Source organism: Lagopus leucura, unplaced genomic scaffold (genome assembly GCF_019238085.1).
Source record: "Lagopus leucura isolate 7727_CA_CO unplaced genomic scaffold, USGS_WTPT01 Super-Scaffold_760, whole genome shotgun sequence".
NCBI classification, from domain to species: Eukaryota; Metazoa; Chordata; class Aves; order Galliformes; family Phasianidae; genus Lagopus; species Lagopus leucura.
Genome location: NW_024962257.1, coordinates 4,401,817 through 4,406,831, shown reverse-complemented (window position 1 = coordinate 4,406,831; position 5,015 = coordinate 4,401,817). Strand labels below are relative to the sequence as shown.

The 5,015-nt window shown below is 51.4% G+C and overlaps 1 long non-coding RNA gene across 1 annotated transcript; it reads left to right on the top strand.

The window, feature by feature from the left end:
• The first annotated feature begins 645 nt into the window (after positions 1–645).
• LOC122176376 lies at positions 646–4,631 on the top strand. Its single transcript, XR_006177705.1, has 3 exons — positions 646–713; positions 3,905–4,200; positions 4,517–4,631. It is a non-coding gene; the product is annotated as an uncharacterized LOC122176376 (long non-coding RNA).
• Positions 4,632–5,015: the final 384 nt, after the last annotated feature.

Below are 5,015 nucleotides of genomic sequence, written 5' to 3'. Positions count from 1 at the left end.
GGTTGCCAAGGTGTGCTGCAGCTCCCTCCTGCCACAGCACAGCTTCATAGAACAGAACCAGAGCGGGAAGGATCACTGAGTCCAACCCCTCATTCAGCCCCAGGCAGGAGGTGCCACAAGGCTAGTGATGGGGGTTCCATCCCCAGGTTTCTGAACCCCAATTGTTGCTGCTCCTCTCTGGAGCCCTCTCTGCTGCAGCAACATTCGAGAAGGAGCAATAATGTGCCTACAGGATTTTAGCCTCATCCTGCACTCAACAGCCTCACAATCCTCTAAACTGCAAAGAAACCCAAAGCCTGCAGCATCAGAGAAGCAGCATCAGCTACCCAACGGGATGCAATTAGCTTAATTGCTGAGAGCACCTGGGGGAGATGGTGAGCTCTGCCCAGCTGAGTCTAATGAGAGCAGAGGCACTCTGCTGCCCAACGTGCGGGATGGGTGGGTTATAAATAGGGGAAACGAGGGGGGGATGAATACTGGAGTGTCGTTTGGGGGTGTGGTGGTTGATGTCCACCCAGGGGGCACCCAGCAGTGGGATGAGTCGTGCCGGTGCTCAGCCCCTCAGCCGCTGCTCCTATGTGGGGTCCCGGCGCGGTGCTGCGGGGGAGGCAGCGTGGGGCAGTCTGTCACCGCGCTGGGCTGGCTTCCAGGATCATCGGCTCCATCTGCTCCTGCAGAATAGCTCTCCTGTTCAGCATCCCAGTCCAGCAAAGGTAACTCGTAACCCTTGCGCAGAGCCGGCTCTGTGCAGTGCTAGGCACTCTATAGAAAGCCGCTCTTCCTAGGGAGAAAATCTGCTCTGATTTTGAGAGGTAGCTAATACTGAGCGAGTATCCGCTGTGGTGTGGGATGGATGCTTGTGCAAAGCAGATCTGAAGAGTTCTGGGAACACGTGTGGTGCTGAAAGGGTCTGTCCACGGGGATGGATGGGCAGAGACCTGCGCTGTGCAGGGTTAATTAGTGGCACTGCTCCCTGAGCCTGCTGCCTCGCTCCTGACCTGTCAGCCCTGAAACTTTAATGTCTCCACGCTGGTGCTTCAATTATTAACCGGCATGGTAATGGAGATGCTGGGCTGGGAGAGGCTCAGGCGCTGTGCATGGCTCCGAGCATCCTGGGGCTGCTCAGTGCAGCTCAGCTGTCGCTTTGGACCCTGGCCTGCTTTAGTTACAGCCTCTGTACTTTAGGGAATTTCCCCCCTGCAGGAACTGAGGGGAGCCCCGCTATGTCGTGCTCTCTGCCTGGATTGTGTTTTTCTTGTGAAATTTGCCGGAGGGGACTGCTGTCCTCACGGGGCTGATGGCGATGTTTGTGAACCCTCTGCATTTAAATTGGTAACTGGGTTGTCTGCGACCTGAGGAACGTCTGCAGCTTTTTCCAGGGTCCTCCCCCGTGACACAAACAGTCTGATGGAGGCAGTGAGGTATGAATTTGCTGGGCAGAAAGTGAACGTATTCAGCGCAGGGATGGGGCTTATCTGCTGTGGCTGTGCTGGGGAAGAGCCTCCCTCTGGCTATAAAATGTGTTTGCCAAAAAAGCCTAAAACCCCTGTGCTAACAGGCTAATTAATTAATTACAGCTCATTAACAGCATTACAATCCCATCAGTACCTCGGATGATGGCTGGGAGGGGGAAACTGATCCTGGGAGGATGCAAGCAGGGGCATGGCAGGCTGCTGAGCCTCACTGTGTACATTGGGGTGCTTTGGGGCTGATCTGCAGGAAGAGGATCGTGCCTGGGCAGCCCCTCTTGGGAACCCCTAAATGACAGCTCTGCTTCTTGAGAAGCGTAAGTGGAAGTTGCTGCTGTCTTCCCAAAATGGAATGGCATTTCCTAGCCAACTGGGGTGTCGTACAGTGCTCCACCCCATCCGGCTCTCCCAGGTCCTTTTTTGGGGTTGGGTCACAAAATGTGATGTAAATGGAGGGAGAACAGATGATGGGGTCCTAGTGTTGGTCTCTCTTGGAGCAAGGTTCCCTCCTGCCCTACTTCTCCCCTTGAAATCTTATTAGCACTTCATTTATTCTTTGTTCTCATTGTTGTCACTCATCTCTTTAATCCCTTTCACTTATTTTTATTTCCTTTTTTTTTTTTTTCTTTCTTTTAAAATGGCTCCATCAGCAAGATGAGGTGAGCAGGGACCTCGGGGACTCAATATAGCAGAGAAATGTGCTGATCAAAGCACTGGTCTTAGGGGTGCATCTCTTAGGCCCCTTCTTCTGGCTCCCAGTGGCAGAAAGGAGTGCTGGGTCCTGTCCCATCCAGATAGTTGCTCCAGACCTTAAGCCCTGGCTGGAACAAGCCCCAAGTTTTCCCCTAATTTCTGCTCCCTGATGCTTAGGATCTGGGCGTTTCTGTCACGCAGCAGCAACACACCTCATGAATAAAGATTAAGTTGATTAAAAAGGAAAACCCGGAGCAAGGCAGAATAAAAGTGATTTGCAGAGATTAGACGCTCTGGCACATCAGGAGTTCCCTGAAGGGCTGAGCTAACATGTTCAAGCATTTAAACTCTTCTCCCTGTTTTGTAACTAATGGCTCTGGGTTGGGATGTTGAACTCTGATGTGATTGCCATCTCATGGGAGAGCAATGAGCCTGTGCTTTGAGATACCAGCCCAGCCCAGGATGCTGGTGTGCCTTGCCATCTTCATGGGATGGGTTTTGTGGTTGCACAAACAGCTCTGCCAGTGGGATGTTAGCTATGGCAGCAGCCAGATGGAGCAGAGGAACCCTGTGCAGATAAGGGTGTGAACCTTGCACAGCCTCTTCCATCTTCTTGCATCCTGAACCCCAGTCATTCCTTGCTATCAGGTGTCCGAAGAGCAGATTTTCGTGAATCAGTGTAATGGGAGAAAGAAATTAAAGTTCTTCCTGTCTGCAAACGTGAAGCTGAGAATGGAAGCACCTCCAAAAGATACTCCAGTGAGCAGCGCCCTGTCCCGCCTCAGCATGATGCAACCTAAATGATTTGTGTGAAGCCTCAGGGGTGACAAGTGTTGCAACCACAAGGAAGCAAAGGAGAAAAAAATGAAATACACGTTTCTGTCCCTGGGGTCTCTTTCCCAGGAGAGCCCTGAGGCTGCTGCCTTGTTGCTGTGCCCCTGGGGGTGAGTTCCCCAACCTACAATGGGGAACAAGCGTGGTGTTTTATTTAATGAAGTGGCAGGGAAAGGAATGTGCACATGTAATCCAGAAAATCCTCTGGCTGGGATTTACAGGGATGGCTATACGGGCAAAATTCAGCCCACTTCAGTTTCAGTGACTCAACCTCTGTCTTCATCCAAATATCTTTGCTCTCCGGTCTACAGAAACATCTTTACTTTGGGCCAGGACCTTGTCTCATTAAGCCCTGTTTGTATGAGCAAAGACCATCCCTGTACCCAGGAGATCATAAAGTAATTGGCCTTTTAATTCCAGCCTGACAACACCGTGCTCTATGCTGCAGTTTTTGCTCTGTTTTTGTTCCCCTCTAGAAATGCTGTCATGGAGTCAGCCCTGAGGCCGTGTATGCCCACATAGAGCTCTGCGTGCCCCAAAATATGGGGTGAACGTGGCCTTCCTGGGGTGGGTCTGCCTGGAGCAGAGCATCCTTGTGCTGTCGGGAGGGGGCAGCTGTGGAGCAGCAGATGCTGGCAGTGGGAGGGCAGCAAACGGAGCTCATTTTAAGATTTCCATGATAGATTTCCGAATTGGATTACGCGACGTGGCTGCCGGTGATGGCTGGGTCTGCAGCTGATGATTGAGGGCCCCTCTTTCCTCCTGCCTGTCCCTGCGTGACCCACAGGGCCTCAACTCCCACTGTAGTGCTTTCTATGCAAGCCAGATTCCATCACGGATAATCGCACCCCGTGTCTTTGAACTCCCCGGGGAGCAGAGATGTGATTTGCTTGTTCTCTCCTCACCAGAGCTGCGGCCCCGGCAAGCAAAAAGTGTTCTGCTCTGAGTTCCTGGAAGCTGATGGGAGCTCTGAAGGATGCCTTTGGAGCATAATTGTGGCCACATGCACCAGGCTGTGCTTGGATGCTGGATGTTGTGTCAAGAAAATGGGAAAAGCTGTGAATCCACAACTGCAGTTGACAGAGCAGCTCCTCCCTGCAGTCACAGCCATCCGTCCCCAGCAGTTGTATCCAGTATTTTGGCAGGAATGACCAATCCATCCAGACAGCTACTTCTTTTCACCCTGCAGTTCGGAAGGGAATAAGTATGAGCAATATAAATATCCCCCCCCTGGGGGGGGGGGGAGTTAGCAACTTGGCAATGGAAATGTTTGACCTACACCCTGTAGAGCACCAGCAAGGTCAGACAGAGCCATCTTTCTTACCAAAGTTCTGCCCAATGGAATTTTGGTATTGTGGCTCTTTCTTGTTGAGCGTGCCACCTGTTTCCTATGGAATATGAAGAGACTGGGGCCAGGGGGCTGTGGGGGGGCTGCACCCCCCCCATCACTGTAGGGGTGCTGGGATGCTCAGGTAGACAATCTGCTCTACAGCCTTGAGTATTTCTGAATATATTTACAGGACTATTCCTGCAAACACGGCGGGGAACAAGCAACTCTTTTTGTTCTGAGCAGAGCTTGTACGTGCTGAGAATCCTCGTCGGAACAGATGAGCGCTTCTTTCTTCTTCCAACAAACATCACTGATATATATTTCCTCCCTCTCTCTTTTTCACGTGTTGTTCACTCTGTTCTACAAACAATGTTCCCTTCTGCTCGGGCAGAAAACTCTATCTGTCTTCAGAGCATGATGTGATAGCAGAACGCAGCAACGTCCACTTGGCAATGAGATTAAGTGGAAGTCATTCATAAAGGTCTTCTGATCCTGAAGCAAGGGAGGGGTGGAACAAAACAAAACAAAAAAACTGTAAGAGCACTGTTTCATTTGGATGGCCAGGCATGCAGCTGGGATTACAGGGACAGCTCATAGACACCCCAGATCTGCTTGCACAAACCTCTGTGGTTTTCTGCAGCAGTGAGTGGGTGTTGATGCAGGAGGATCAACCTAAATGGTTCCGTGTC